At 59.0% G+C, this 16,347-nt stretch overlaps 1 protein-coding gene across 3 annotated transcripts in view; it reads left to right on the top strand.

The window, feature by feature from the left end:
- The window catches only part of Kcnq1 (potassium voltage-gated channel subfamily Q member 1), a 292,310-nt gene that overhangs the window by 266,786 nt on the left and 9,177 nt on the right, over positions 1 to 16,347 (top strand). The window lies entirely within an intron of this gene.

The raw sequence follows: 16,347 nt of genomic DNA, 5'->3' as shown, positions 1-16,347 counted from the left end.
GCTGGCAATATGGTCAGGCCTCCGGCCACAGTGCAGACTGTGTTTGCCCCTCAGCCCCCCTCCGGGCGGGGCGTCTGTCCCCAGGGTGGGAACATGCTTCCTGGGCTCCTCGTCAGGGTGACAAGCTGAGGGCTTGTCATGGGGAGGGGACGGGAGGCCTGGCATGGCTGAGCCGCACACCAGTGGATACTAGCAGAAAGGGGCACCGTGCCACCCTGGACTTGGGGGTGGGGCGATGTTTCCTTAAGGGGGAAAAGCGCTTGCTGTTTCTGGAACATTCTGGCAGGCTCCCATCTCAGGCCGCCATCCCAGCCTGCCTTTCCCTGTCTCCTGCTCAGGAGCCCTTCCCCAGGCACACCCTACATTTTAAGCCACGTCTCCTTCTGACGTGCACAGCGTTTCGCTCGGTGGCGGGCCGTCTCACCCCCACCCGAGGATCGCTCGAGCCAGGGTGGCGTGTTGCTGCTGGCTTGGTGCCTGTCCCCAGCACCTGAGCCACGTGGGCCTGCTCAGCCTCTGTGAATGCACAGACGCGTGTTTGCAAACCACAGGCCAGCCCAGGAGGCACTGCCCCCGCCCTGGGGTCCCCTCCAGAACCTTGGTCCCCACCCTGAAGGACACTGGCGATGAGGTTGGCAGGCCCCTCCCCGCAACGCAGCCCAGCAATGCTCCTGACCACCTTGGGGCCGGCAGGAAGAAGCCCTCAGCCCACTCCTCGCACTGCCGTCCAAGGGTTAACAGAGCGCGGCCTTCTCCAGCACATTTGCATTTGACATGAAGATGTTTTTGCAGCCCGGATGCCAGCATTTTTGTGGTCACAGTCAGATGTTTTTAACTACATTGGACAGAGCCCACGACGGCTCTTTCCGTGGCTCCAGCCAGTTTCTGAGCGCTACCTTGAACCCCTGTGGCACCCCAGGATGGGGGCTGTGGTGGTGCCCTGGCTTCCTGGCTTGGTGCAGACAGGAATGACCCCAGAGAGAAACAGTCCCTGTCATGGCAGGCAGCCCCTCCAGGTAGGGGAGGCAACCGGCCTGTTCCAGATCCTGATCTCAGCCCGGCTTCCGCCCCATGGAAGGACAGGTTCCCTGGTTCAGGTCCCTGGCGCCTGAGACGGCGGCCTTCGGAAGGCTCAGTCCTCAGTCAGCAAGGCTCAGAGGACAGTGCGGCTGAGGCACTGAGCAGAGACCCACTCCACAAAAGGTCCATGGGGGCCGCCAGGCCAGGAGGCCATTGGCACAGATCAGATCAGGACCCCTTCCCATGTGGGGCTGCTCCTGGGGACCCAGCGCTGTTCTCCTGGCACTAGCAGAAGGCTAGACTTGAAGGGACATCAAACCCTTGGGATGCAACTTGAACCAGGGACAGACCCCAGACTCAGGGCCAGACACCTCCTGGAGACACCCCCAACCCCAGTGGGCACTCACCAGTTTTGCCTAAATGGTGCATATTTGCATTTTAAAAGCCCTGAAAAGACTTGTAGTGAAAAATTCTGATTTCGTTTAATATCAGTTCCCAAATTTCATCTCCAGAACCATTCTTCTTTGACTGGCATAATATGCACTGACCCCTGAAGCCCATCGTCCTATAGGAAGTGGCGAGAGTGTCCAGAAAGCTCCTGCTGCCCCTCTAGAGCTGTCTCCTGGGACAGGGTACCCCTGCCCCTTCTGAGCCCCAGGAGGGGACCTTCTGCTCCTCCCTGCAGTGTCAGGTGCCCGCGCTGGGCTAGGGGATCAGGAACAGTGCCCTTGAGCCCGCACATCCCCCCAGCTCCCCAGGAACCCTGGGGGCCACACCCGACCTCAGCATGTGGGCGCTCAGGCCGCAGGCTTGTTCCTGGTGCACCTTTTGGGTGGGCCCAACCCAGGGCATCCCCAGAGTCCTCAGAAAACACAGGAGGCCTTTTTTGGACAGGAGGGCACAAGTAGGCTGTCTCTGACACACTTGGGCCAAGTGCCTGAGCCGTCACTCACTGGACTTTGCCACCCCAGGGAGGGGCCCAGAAAGTGCCCCCTTGGTCCCTGATCCTGCTCAGCTGCCTCCCACCCCCACATAAGCACACACAGCTCAGAGGTTGGATCTGGCCCCCGGATGCAGCCCACTCTGCCTCCAGTTGTTCCCCCACCAGCCCAGCTGCCAAGCCCCCAGCCCTGCCCACCTGTCGGGTCCTTAGCACCAGCTGTCCAGAGCCCCCATCCCCGGCCCCATCGGGTAACTGCCCCTGCCAGCCGGGCCTGCTCTCAGCTGCCAGCATGGCCCTCCACACCCTTCCCGACAGGTGTCCCCACAACTGCCAGGGGACAGCTTGGCTGTGCTATTCTGCTACTGCCCCCAGGCATCCAGAGTGGTGTCGTACGAGGGGCCGCTTGCCACTTCAGCAGGAGCGGGCACCAGGGGCTTCAGACCCCTGCAGCAGTTCCTTGCCCAGGGGACACCCACCTTGGCATGCTCCAGGCCCCAGCCTGGATGGGTCAGGACTTTCCTGCCCTTTGAAAAGAACAAAGGGACATTCCCCAGGGAGATTCTGCCCTACAGGACCCAGGAGTGTCCTCACCTGGCCCTCATCCAGCCATCTGTCCAGCATGTGCCAAGCTCCCCTGTGCTCCAGGCTCCTGGCTTCTGTGGGCTAGACTCCACTGTGCCAGCTCCTGAGGCCTGCGGTCCATGAGGCAGGACAGACCACAGCCAAGGAAGCAAAAGTCAGCATGTTCATTTCACAGTGACAGTGCCTGCTGCGTGCTGGCCTCGTGTGAGGGGTCAGAAAGTGGGCAAACCGGAGAGCAGCGAGGGGCGGGCAAGGCTGGCGTGAGACCCGCCAGCCTCCCCTGAGCAGGCCAGGAACTTGGGATGGGAGACACACACCACCAGTCAGTCCAAAACTGAGAGCAGAGATTCAGTTGAACCCACGCCTGAAACACAGGGGCCCTGACACCCGAGGACAGCAGCAGGAGTCTTTCCGAGGTTGAACCGTCCTTGCCTTCCTGAGATAAGGCTCACATGGCCTTACAGCTCTGTGTCACTTCAAAACAGGGAAGGGCTCTGAGAGATGCTGTGGGCAATTCCACCATTGCTGAGGACTGAGGAGTAGATTTGCACAAATCAAGACAGCTACGAAGTTCCTAGGTGGCACGAGCTTAAGGGATGACCATTGAGTAGGCAGCCCATGTGGCCAAGAGATCACGTGGCACAGGCAGGGCTGCATGCTGGTCCGTTCCATATGCTAATGTTTTATTGGGATTCTGGCACTTCTGTCCATACTTACTTTGGGCTTAGAATTTCCTTGTGTTCCTCACCCAGTTTTTGTGACTAGATTTTTGTCGGGGAGGGGGGCAGTACTGGAGATAGAACCCAGGGCCTTGCACATGCTACATGAGCCCTCTACCACTAAACTACGTCCCCACTCTTTTATTTCATTTCATTAATTATTTTATTTTTGAGACACAGTCTCTAGAAGTTGCCTAGGCTGGCCTTAAACTTGGGATCCTCCTGCCTCAGCCTCCCACATGGCTGGGAATACAGGCATGCACCACTGTACCCAGCTTTGTGCCTGCTTTTGAGTTGGGCAGTTTCTTATATTGGCCTATGCCCTAAAACACATTTCAAAGGAAGGCTGTTATCTGCTTTTTGAAAATATTTTAATAATAATTTCAGAATCTGGGCTAGGAAACTTTAGAGGAGGGTATGTGACTGACATTGCAATTTCTCCAGTAGATTTTTGTTTTTTGGATTTTTCTACTTCATAAGCCACTTCTAGCAATTTTTCATTGAAATTAACCATCCCATCAAGTTTGGGATTTTATTCACGTGTCATAATTACTTACAGCCAATTCCCTCACCATCTATAGTTATTACTCCCTTCTAATTTTTTAATTCTTTTTTACTTTACTTGCTTGAAGTTTATTTTATTGGCTCCTCAAACAGCCAATTGTTGATCAATTCTATTTTCCTAATCTTTCTATTTTGCTAATGTTCTCCTTTATCAACACCTTTGCTATTCTTTGTGTGTACTTTGAGTTCTTTTTCTAGCTTCTTAAGTTGAAAAGTCAGCACATTTATTTTTAATCTTTCTGATTCTTAAAAACTGCTATAAATATTCCTCTGTACCCCCTTTGGCTGCACCCCCAGGTTTTGATATGTCGGCCTCTCATTGTGAACCCATTCTGAAGTCAACTCAATCGCCACTTGTTTCCTCCTTAACTGAAGAGTCACTGAGAAGTGTACTTCCTACCTCCAGGTCTGTCAATCTTGTCGCCTTATTTTATCACAAAATTCCAATTTTATTTCAAAGTACAAACATTTTGAGAATGATTGGATTTTCTCTGGAGGCCTAACGTGTCGTTCTGGGAAGCTCTTCATCTGGATGGAGCTCAGTTCCTCGGTTGAAGTCTCCATTTGTCCCCACCTCCTTCGTCCTCAGTTCGACTCCTCCACCATGATAGGTGGGGACGGGTGGCATTGCTCAGGGACGCTGGGGATCTCTGGATCCCTGGGTTTCGTGTTCCCTCCTGCCCTGACCTGGCCCTTAGCTCTGGGGACGCGTCCCTCCCCACGCCCCCTCCTCTCTCCTCCTGGAACCCCCCGAGACTTCGCCCTCCACCCCTCACCTCGTCCTTTTCCTTCTCCAGAAGCAGAGCCTCGTGGGCCCCAGTCCCACGGTCACAAGTCACGCCCCGCGGCCGCTGCTCACCTGGGTGGTCTTGGGGGCTTCTTTTGCCCTTTTGGCAATGATCCTGACTCTCCGTTCCTTGGCCCGTGCGTGACCTTCACGTCTCTCTGAGGGAGTAAGACCCAACCCCAGACCTGAGGGCTCTCCCGGTCCCTCTGCTCCCGTCAGTGTGGGCTCTCCATCTGGGTGAGCTCCTGTCCCTCAGAGTGGTGCGCTCAGCAGGTGTCCAGTGACAGCTCTCACCTGGCTTCTGTAGCTCCGTGGTGGCTACAGGACGGCTCTGGATATATCCTGAAGCCATCCTGCTTCCTTGCTTCCCAGCCATGGGACTGTAAGGGCAGAGGACGCGGCATGTGCAAAGGCCCTGTGCGGGGCAGGAATGTGGCTAGTGAGAGGGTGGAAAGGCTCCCGTGGGGAGCAAGTGAGACCCACGGCCATCGGGCCTTCACTTCCGTGGTGCAGAGGTTCCCAGACTGGTTTTGAGCAGAGCCACAAGGGCCACTGCACATCCTGAAGTGTCACCGTGGCTGTGGGAGTCAGGGGCACCTAGAGGTGCTGGGCGGGTTCCAAAGCCTGGGGTGGGCCCTGCCCCTCCCAGTGAGGCTCCTGCTCTTCCCTGGAGTCTGCACAGCGGCTCCGAGGCCTGTCCCCACTCACCTTGTCCCCTTGCGTGCGACACCTTCTCCCTCTGCTGTGTTCTTCTCAGACACACATGACAGGAGAGTGTTCTGACACAGAGACATGGAGTGTCACTTATTCTAATTCGGATCCCATTCCTGTGGTTGTATATAATGTGGTGTTTCTCTGATCGTGTACTCATATATGAGCACAGGAAAGTGATGGCCAGTTCATTCTACTGTCTTTCCTATTCCCATTCCCCCTTCCCTTCATTTACTTGTCTAATCCCATGAACTTCTATCTGCCCCCTTACTGTGGGTTAGCAGTTAGTATCCAAATATCAGAGAGAACATTTGGCCTTTGGTTTTGGGGGATTGGTGTATTTTCACTTAGAATGATAATCTCCAGTCCCACCCATTTACTGGCAAATGCCATGACTTCGTTCTTCTTTATGGCTGAGTAGTATTCTGTTGTGTATATATACCACAGTTTCTTTACCCATTCATCTGTTGAAGGGCACCTAGGGTGGTTCCGTAACTTAGCTTTTGTGAATCGAGCTGCTATAAACATTGATGTGGCTGCGTCACTGTAGTATGGTGGTTCCACTCCAAGTTCTCTGGAGAATATTTTCACTACTTTCCACAGTAGTACCTTCCTCCTTTGTTTGACTGCTTCCTACTGGTCCTGGAGGGTCCCTCTGAGGGGTCCCTTCCAGGAAACTCCTGTCTGCCTCCCTGAACCACACTCCTGCTCCGCACCTGTTCAGTAAGCATGTGACCACATCATGGCCCCCAGAGATACCCTGTCCCGGTCCTTGGAACCTCAGGTGTGACTTCCCATGTGGACTCTGCAGATGTGACTGAGTGAATGATCGGGAGGCGGCAGAAGCCCCTCTAAGGTCCGTAAAAGGCTCCTTACGAGAGGGAGGCAGGAGGGGCCAGACACCAGGAGGCCCCGGCAGGCTCCACAGGCCACGTCTGCCGCCCAGTGCTGGCCTGCACCTGGGGACAGCACTGTGCGTGGCCTCGGCAGGCACAGGGGCGTCCTCGTGCCCGGAGCCAGAGTCTCAGAGAGGGTAGGGGCATCGCTTCCCAGGGTGGGGCCAGGCCTGGGTCCAGGCTGGACCATTCACACTCTGTCCCAGTGTGTCCCTCGCAGGCCCAGCTGCTGGGCTACCAAGGTACAGCCCCAGACCAGCAGGAGGCTACGAGAAGGACTTCCCCAGCAAGAGCTTCAGGAGTCCTCTGCCAGGTCAGCATCCTTCAGGAAAATGGACATTCCCCTGGAGGGCCCAGGCTGGTGTCAGGCACTGAGGGGCAGGGACGTCATGGCTCCACTCACCAGGATCCCTGCGGCCCTTGCTGCCAGGTTGCCCGCCCCCCGAGTGCCCGAATTACGCCCCCCCCCCCGCCCTTCCTTCTTTGGGCTAGATGTTGGCGTGGACTTCAGCAAACATTTTCTGAATGTCTGCTGTGACTGGGCCCTGGGAACATGGGGCGAGTGTGTGGCCCTGCTCTTGAGGAAGCCGTGGACAGTGAGCCATGGACAGTAAACAGACAATTCATCATCCTCTACGGGGCCAGGGCAGGGAGGCGGGGTCACCCGGAGCCATAAGTCATTCACACTTCAGTATGAATGAGTTTCGGTGGCGCTCTGCGCAGTGACAACCTGGACCGGGTGGCCTCCCACTCCAGGGCCTGGGCGGGGGCTTGGAGCCGAAAGGGCAGGGCAATTCCTTCCCCAGAGTCCCTCACTCAGCACTACCCCATCACAGCCTGGTTTTAACCCCTCCTGCTCCGTATCCTCTCCCCAGGGTCTTGCCCTCCCACCATCCAGGAAGTGACCTTGTGGTCCGTGGAGATCAAGGGCGACTGCCTGTGGTCTACAGAGCTGCTGCCCAGCCAGGCCTGGCTCATGCCAATGTCTTGAGGAATCATTGGGGGGTGGGGGCCACCAGCCTGCAGCGGAACCTCTGTGGGGGACTGCTGTTGTTCCTCATGTCAGCCGCATCTTAAGGCTACATTTCACTCAGCTGTGACTTCGACAGAGGAGGGCCCAGCCGTTGCCAATGGAGAAGTGGAGATGGGCTGAAGGGCGGCTTGACCTTTGGGCCCCATCCCCCCAGCTTCCCAGGGTGGCCTGGCAGAGAGCAGACTCGCGGGGGTCAGACCCCGAGGCCAGCCCAGCAGCACCCACTGCGCAGCACTGGTGGAAACTTGGATGAACACACCAGGCCAGCACTGGGTCCCCTTCTCCCCCCTGCTGCCCCCACTTCCACAGGTATCACTGTCGACCCACAGCTGGGCGTCCAGGCACGGAGATGCCCTGACTCACTCTGGGGACAGGCAGGCCCTTCCAGGCTATTGCAAGGGAGAGCCAGAGGGGCCCAGAGGGCCCGGGACCATGGGCAGCAGGCGTCCCGAGAGTGTCCCCTCAGGATGCCCGCCCTGGAGCCAACTGGGTGCCAGGAGTGGGGCACAAACCCCTTCCTCCCAGCATTCACAGCCCAGGGGCACAGACTCCCGTCGTGAGCACTAGGCTGACGTCAGGTCCAGGGGCACAGACTCCCGTCGTGAGCACTAGGCTGACGTCAGGTCCAGGGGCACAGACTGTCCGTCGTGAGCACTAGGCTGACGTCAGGTCCAGGGGCACAGACTCCCGTCGTGAGCACTAGGCTGATCTCAGGTCCAGGGGCACAGACTGTCCGTCGCGAGCACTAGGCTGACGTCAGGTCCAGGGGCACAGACTGTCCGTCGCGAGCACTAGGCTGACGTCAGGTCCAGGGGCACAGACTGTCCGTCGCGAGCACTAGGCTGACGTCAGGTCCAGGGGCACAGACTGTCCGTCGCGAGCACTAGGCTGACGTCAGGTCCAGGGGCACAGACTGTCCGTCGTGAGCACTAGGCTGACGTCAGGTCCAGGGGCACAGACTGTCCGTCGTGAGCACTAGGCTGACGTCAGGTCCAGGGGCACAGACTCCCGTCGTGAGCACTAGGCTGACGTCAGGTCCAGGGGCACAGACTGTCCGTCATGAGCACTAGGCTGACGTCAGGTCCAGGGGCACAGACTGTCCGTCGCGAGCACTAGACTGACGTCAGGTCCAGGGGCACAGACTGTCCGTCGCGAGCACTAGGCTGACGTCAGGTCCAGGGGCACAGACTGTCCGTCGCGAGCACTAGGCTGACGCCAGGTCCAGGGGCACAGACTGTCCGTCGCGAGCACTAGGCTGACGCCAGGTCCAGGGGCACAGACTGTCCGTCGCGAGCACTAGGCTGACGCCAGGTCCAGGGGCACAGACTGTCCGTCGCGAGCACTAGGCTGACGCCAGGTCCAGGGGCACAGACTGTCCGTCGCGAGCACTAGGCTGACGCCAGGTCCAGGGGCACAGACTGTCCGTCGCGAGCACTAGGCTGACGCCAGGTCCAGGGGCACAGACTGTCCGTCGCGAGCACTAGGCTGACGCCAGGTCCAGGGGCACAGACTGTCCGTCGCGAGCACTAGGCTGACGCCAGGTCCAGGGGCACAGACTGTCCGTCGCGAGCACTAGGCTGACGCCAGGTCCAGGGGCACAGACTGTCCGTCGCGAGCACTAGGCTGACGTCAGGTCCAGGGGCACAGACTCCCGTCGCGAGCACTAGGCTGACGTCAGGTCCAGGGGCACAGACTGTCCGTCGTGAGCACTAGGCTGACGTCAGGTCCAGGGGCACAGACTGTCCGTCGTGAGCACTAGGCTGACGTCAGGTCCAGGGGCACAGACTCCCGTCGTGAGCACTAGGCTGACGTCAGGTCCAGGGGCACAGACTGTCCGTCGTGAGCACTAGGCTGACGTCAGGTCCAGGGGCACAGACTGTCCGTCGTGAGCACTAGGCTGACGTCAGGTCCAGGGGCACAGACTGTCCGTCGTGAGCACTAGGCTGACGTCAGGTCCAGGGGCACAGACTGTCCGTCGTGAGCACTAGGCTGACGTCAGGTCCAGGGGCACAGACTGTCCGTCGTGAGCACTAGGCTGACGTCAGGTCCAGGGGCACAGACTGTCCGTCGTGAGCACTAGGCTGATGTCAGGTCCAGGGGCACAGACTCCCGTCGTGAGCACTAGGCTGATGTCAGTCCAGGGAGGCAAAGGCAGGGACAAAGAACAAGTGGTGACTAGTGGGTGATACGGTGGCTCACTCGAGGTGTGGAGTTCAGAGTCTCCCGAAAGCTATAGGAGGGTTCAACTCAAAGTTCAGGTGGTGGGGAGCACTGTACTGGGGTGGGGGGGATCTCAAGCAAAGAGCGATGAGCCGCACACTGCTGTCACCCTGGTGAGAAATGGGGGAAGGGGGACTGCTGAGACAAGGACAGTAGAGAGTGTGGCACCTGGAGCCAGCCCAGCAGAAGCATCAGGGCTCAGGTGAGCAGAGTGCCTCCTCCAGACCCCAGATTTCTTGTCCACTCACTTCTGTGTTCTGTGGCCCCTGATGGCTGCTCGGTCATGGCCATCCCCTCTCTGTTCCGGCGGTGCCCTCCCTTGTAAGGACCATGTGGAAGCAGCTCAGGTCAGCTGCCCTCCTGTCACTGGTCGTCATCGGGTAACACAAACCCAAGTCACTGCGAGGCCCCCCGGGGATGGAGTCCCTACTCCAATTGGTCACACACCAGCCTCATTCAAGTTCCTGTTGATAGTCTAGTGTGACTTTTGAGACACTGAGGCATCTTTACCAGAGGAGAATTTCATGTGGTTTGGAGGCCCAAGGAAAGAACCCAGATGGGAACTAGACTTGGGGGTAGGAAAAGAGGACACCTAGGTGGCTCAGCCTGGCATCTAAGCACCCAGGAGCAGAGCAGCACCATTTTCGGGGACAGAGAATAAAAAACAGACAGGCTGCCTCAAGTGCTTTGCTTGAAATACATTGAAACCAAGATGGCTCTGAGCTCCCAAGGTGTTGGGGTCAAGGACATTGAACCCTATGACCTGGCTGACTGTAAAAGTTAAGGCCAGGTCCAACGAGGTATTTGAAGCTTGGGGGGACAGGTCAGCCCCCAAGGAGACCCCTACCTGCAAAGGTATGAGTGCAGGACCAAAGCTACATCGTCACCGTGCCGTGCCTGACGATATTGAGGGGAAGCTCATATGGAGGGAGTGTGGGTCCTGGATCCTGAGGGCCTCCTGGGGGGGGGGGTGCTGACCCCCTGGAGGAACACTCTGAGAAGTCGGGAAAGAAGACAGACAGCGTGGAGTGGCTGCTAGGGTTAGGGTAACAGGACAGCAGTGGGAGGCTCGGGGAGGGTCTCCGACATCCATGATGGATGGACGACCTCTGGTTAAATCCAACAAATCCACACTGTTAACGCTCCTTCCAAACTCCACCAAGATGGCAGTAAAGGCACCAGAAAGAATCTGATGATATAATCAACAACGACAAAGACACCTGGAGAAAAAACAAGATCATACTTCCCCTGCAAAAAATAAAAAAGGTTGCTAAAATTTTGGAAAAGAAGATTCAGAAGGACCAGTGGACACTGACCCTGAAGACCATAAAAGTGGACACCAAGTCCTCCAGGAAGTAGAGCCACAGATAACAAGGTCGCTTCAGCCAGGACCCTGGGGCCGACCTCAGCACAGGCTGGGGGTCAGGGAGTCCAAAAAGAAACTGAGCTTGAATGCAGGTGTCCCCAGGCACCCCAGCCCCTAAAGCCAGGAGCTGCTGCCCCACCCCAGCCAAAGGACTTGTGTCCTGGACTTGGGGACACCAGGAGCAGCTGTAGACGGGCGATCGTGACGGAACCAGTGGGGATCCGGGCTGAAACGTGCAACTGCCCTCTTCCCCCTGAACTCCCAGAATGTCCCATCAGGGCTCCTCATTATGATCTCAAAACACCGTGATAAAGTGACACCCTACATTTCCAGAAGGAAAAAAGTAGGTCACACCCAAAGAATGGATGATCAAACGGCATCAGACTTTCCAACCGTGATTCAGGAGAAGTGCCTTCAAGCTTCCGAGGGAAAAGGGCCTTCCCGACATAGAATCTTGTGCCGCGTCAAACTCCCAGGTGTGAGAATAGAATGAAGACATCTTCAGATGCACACAGTCAAAATCCTTACCTACCGTGTGCCTTTTCTCAGAAAGTTTCTTGGGAACACGTTCATACAGATTGAGAGGAAAATCTAAGAAAGAAGCGTGGAATCCAGAAACCAGGGGATTCTAACACCAACCATAACAACAGGAAGGACAAGGAGATCCTCAATACGACAGACAAAGAAGCTGTAGTATCACAAGTGTCCGCAGGACAGAGAGCAGCCACCCCTGCTAGGCCTCTAGGAGAAAGAAAATGAAGCTGATAGATGACCCGTGTTCTCAAAAGGGTTAATAGACATTTTACGACTCTTGCAAAATATTCTAGGATGTATGGGTGACATATGCATTAAAACTAAGAAAACACCCAAAGAAACTTTTTTTTTTCCCAAAAGCAACCCTTGACCCCAGGAAAAACAAAAAGTTGTAATTATAGAAAACCATGTGACTCAGCTAAAAATAGTATTTGCATACTGTGCATGTAAAATGCAAATAATAAATATTGACCGAGCCTAGAATTGAGATATAAATTTATTTAGAGGATAAGGGAATGACAGAGGACAGGGGTTATGAGAAGAAAATCTTATCTCTCATCTTCCATGTTTGACAGGCCCTAAATAATGTCTAAAACTGCAAAAGCAGAGAAGAGTGATGTGAGTTTAGAAAGACCAGGGGAAGCTAGAGACGGCTGAGGGCTGAGGCTCACTGGTGGGAACAGGAGGGGGATTGAGGACAGGGCACCAGACAGAGCTGCTCACAGCTGGGTGCTGCTCACAGCTGGGTGCAGCTCACAGATGGGGTGCAGCTCACAGCTGGGTGCAGCTCACAGATGGGGTGCTGCTCACAGATGGGGTGCGGCTCACAGCTGGGTGCTGCAGGTAGTTGGGTCTGCTGGCGGCGGGATGCTCCCCAGTGCACCGGGGAGGAGGGTGCAGGAGGACGGGCAGCTCTGCCAGTGCCCTGGCTGGGGGCAGGGGCTCTGCCAGGGAGCTGGGGGCTCTTGGGGGAGAGGTGCATCATGCTGGGGATCTGGGAACAGCAAGAGTGTGGGTGCCAGGCAGACAGGCCCTGCGTGTGGCCACCTGCAGACTGGGGGCCAGCTGACCCCGGACAAGAAGGAGCTCTCTGTATGGCCACGCCTGGGTCCATGCGGGACGGGGCAGTAGTGGGAGAGAAGGACTCACTTTTGAATGCCAGAGGAGTCCTGGCTTCTCCCTGGGCAGGCCTCCTGGAGCCGGGACCTGAAGAGGAGTCAGATGGTCTCTGGGGCCCTAGGATTGAAGGCACCAAGGAGGAACCCCAGGTCCTGATGAACAGGAACCCTGGTCCTCCTGAGGCCAGAAGGCCACACCAAGTCTTGTCAGCGTGTGTCCCACCCCCTGCCCCGGGCCTGGTATCCCCAGTGACCTCTTCCTCCCCATCCCAGGCGCAGGAAGGGCGGGCTGGGAACCGCAGGATGGGGCCTGAATCTCTCATCAGTGTCCAGGGTCAGCCCAGGCCAGGCAGGCCCAAGGCCAGCCCGGAGCCTCCTTCCTGGGTGGAGGCCTCCCACCCTTCCACTCACCTTCCGAGCATTGAGGGCCTTCCCAGGAGCCTCCCAGCTCTGCTTCTCCCACCCAAGGCACCCTCATCCCACCCCCAGCCACATGGCCACCCACCCGGGGCACAGTCGGGTGGCCAGGTGTCTGGGCAGATGGCAGCCACCCGGCAAGGTCTTGAACCCCACCCAGAAAGCTGAACCACCTGAGGCTGAGTGGAAAGGGGGAGCGAGGGTCCCGATGCCCCTCACAGGGCCGGGGCAGGGCCGGGGCAGGGCCAGGGCAGGGCCGGGGCAGGGCCGGGCTCCCACGCGTCCCTGGGAAGGAGCAATCCGAGTCTGGCTCACAGATGGCAGGGAGGCCAACACCTGAGTCCCCTGGGTGACTGCTCAACATGGCACCATGGAGCCTCCCACAACTTGCCTGCCCTCTGAGAACGGGGGTCCCACGGGGGATGGCAGCTTGGGGCCTTCTGCGGGCTCGGGGTCTTACTGGCTCCCACCCCCCGGGCCAGAGGTCCACACCACAAAACCCACCAGGGGAAGGTTCCGACACCACCCCGGAGTGACCGCTGCAGGGCGAGGGGCGAGGCTGGGGTCAAGGGGGCAGGGGACATTCCCCAAGGCCGGCTGAGCCCTGGGGTCGCTGGCTGTGGTCTGGGAGCTGGGCCGAGGCAGGCAGAGGAGGTGGGGAGAAGCCAGAAGTCTCAGGGACTGGCGGGGCTCTGAGGGACCGTGCTGGGGACCTGGTCCTAGGCCCTCTCTAGCCAAGGCCCCTGCTCCCTGCTGGGGACAGACTAGTGTGGAGATGTCCACTGAATGGAGGCGTGAGAGTGATGCTTGTGCCCACAACATCCCGGGGACAGGAGGCCTGTGGGGACATCTCCCAGGCTCTGGGCGTGAGGAGGACACCCTGGGTGTGGCAGTGCAGTGGGTCACAGGAGCGCCTCCGGCACCTCCTTAGTCACCCACATCCCTGTTGGGTCCCGTCCTGTGGAGGCAAAGCAAAGGTGTGGGAGGTGACAACACCAGGCCCCAGTGCCCTTGACCAGGCCTGGGCGGGCGGCCGCTCTTCCCACAGTGAGCCCTGGGGACAGAAGGAAGGTGGGCTCCAGATGTGGGAGGGCTGGGAGCGTCCAGCACCAGGGTCCATCCGGCCAGCCTGGGAGCAGAGGGGAGCAGGTCCTGCCAAATATGTCCAGATGGGACTGGAGCGCTCGGGGCTGGCCTGGAGCCCCAGTGACTTCCTGCCGCCCACCTGCTCCCCAGCTCCTCACCCCCCTCCTGGACAGTCAGAGAGGTGGCCTGCAGGGGAGCTGCCCCCGCCTAGCCACAAGGAGTGTGGACGGCGACTGTCCCCGACAGTGAGGTGTCTGTGCAGGGATGGAGACGAGTTTCGGCTGCCCGCGGGTGACTGGAGTACCCTCCCAGGCCAGGTGTCCAGGTGGGGTGGCATGCAGAGTACATGCCCCAGTGCAGCAACGAGAGCAGCCTGGGCACCATGGCCGAGCCCTGGGGAGGAGGGGGAGGTGGACGGTGGGCAGAGTGGGAGACCGGGACCCCAGGTCACTCCTTCCCATGTGCCTTCAAGGCGTTGAAGGCCTTCTCCTCCACCACCAGCCCTGCCCAAGTCCAGTTCAGAGGGCCGGTCCCCAGGTCTCCTCAGACACCATCTTGGCTCCCCCCTCAGGGGCAGCCTGGGGCTGGCACCCCGCTCCCACCCCAAAGCCTATGCCAGGGGCAGCAGGAGGGGGCCTGAGGTTGGAAGAGAGCAGGACAGAAGCTGGGGGCTGCTGACTGGGGGATCTGGGCCCCAGAGGCTGGGGAGAAACAGGTTTTGGAGGTGCCATCCTGTCCCCAAGGGGGGACAGCAAGTGCCGGGCATGGCCCAAGCAGGAAGGGGTCCCTGCAGCTTCCACAGGAGAGCGGCTTCCGGGGGCATGCACCCTGCTGTTGGTGGAGCCCGCCCTGCCTCCCCACACGGCTCTCCCAGATGCCAGGAAAGAGTCTGATCCCAGCTTCCAGGCCTGGCTACCCAGCCCCCTTCTGGGACCCCAGCCCAGAGGCCCCAGGCCCAGCCTCCAACCTGGCTCCAGCCCCAGGGGCTCTGAATCCAGGGAATTCTGTCCTAGGAGCAGGAGCCGGAAGCGGGGGAGGGAGGGAGAGAGGCCCTGTCCTGGGTAGGCCAGGGCTGGGGGCTGCCCACCCGTCTAGGTCAGCTGCAGCTGCAGCTCGGCCCTGCTCGGCTGAGTCATGGGGCCACCGTCTCCAGGCTGGGACTGAGTGAGGAGTGGTGGTGGGGATGGATGTCCAGCCCCTGGAAAGCATCAAGTTCCCCCTGTACCCAGGTCCTCCTCAGTGCCCGCCACCAGCCGGGGTTCTGCTGCGCAGCCTGACTCCTGGCTCCCCCCCCCCCCACGGCACGGGGCCACACAGCTGCGGTGCAACCTGCCCCAGAGCCCCAAGAAGACACACGGTCACCCACCAGCAGAAGTCCAGACAGTCTGGCCTCTTGGTGGGCATGATCCCCTCACCTGATCCTGTGCCAAGCCCCGGGGAGGGCAGACGCCCCTGTCCTCAGGGAGCTGTCTGCCTGCAAGGGACAGGAAACCAGGAGTGCTGATGGCCCCAGAGAAAAGTGGACGTGGACGAGGCAGTGTCCATGCGGCAAGGGCGTGGGCGACCTGGGAGGGTGCTGCTAAACACCCCCCGGGGAAGGGCAGCCTGGGGTCCTGGAGGAACAAGAGCAAAGGCCTGCAGCAGAGCCTGCCCAAGTGTCCAGGAAGGACAGGAGCCGGTGGGGCTGGGGAGAGGTGGCCAGCCACCAGCAGGGATGGGCTAGGAAGGCGACGTGCTCCCTTGGGACTCAGTCAGTGGGCTCAAGGGCACGTTGAAGTCGAGGTCATTGGAGGCACAGAGGCCAACAGTGGGGGAAAAACTGCCCCAAGGAGGGGCCACTGTGGTGTGACCGTGGGGGCCTGGGGCAGAGGTCAGGTACTTATCAGGGGAGAGGAAAGGGAGGCCGAGGCTTGGAATGTTTGAAAAATGCCAGTTATTATGAGGGGGGTGATGGGGGCAAAGGCTAGAGTCAGAAGCCAGGGCCAGGGCTGGGAGACTTAGGGAGGCTTGGGGTGCTGTCGGATGACCCCAAAGTGGGGGCTTCAGAAAAGGAGGCAGGAGACATCGTGAGGAGCGGGGGACCCCACCCCACTGGGGACGCAGGTGGGATCTCAGCCAGGAGGTGGGGCTGGGTGACAGCCCAGGCAGGGGACAGCCGCAAGCAGGAAGGCAGCTCAGAGCCTGCGGGTAGATCCCCAGGGCACGCCTATCCTCAGAGCAGGGTCCCTCCCCAGGATCCTGGAGAGACGGGCGCCGTCAGCTTCTGTGTCCACCATGAGGGCCCGGGGCTCGGGGCATGCAGGTCCCTGGAGGAGGCTATGGCCAGAGGCACAAGCCCGGGGACCTGTTTC

The sequence above is a fragment of the Callospermophilus lateralis genome, chromosome 2 (genome assembly GCF_048772815.1).
Source record: "Callospermophilus lateralis isolate mCalLat2 chromosome 2, mCalLat2.hap1, whole genome shotgun sequence".
Classification (NCBI taxonomy): Eukaryota; Metazoa; Chordata; class Mammalia; order Rodentia; family Sciuridae; genus Callospermophilus; species Callospermophilus lateralis.
This window is presented reverse-complemented; position numbering and strand designations above follow the sequence as displayed.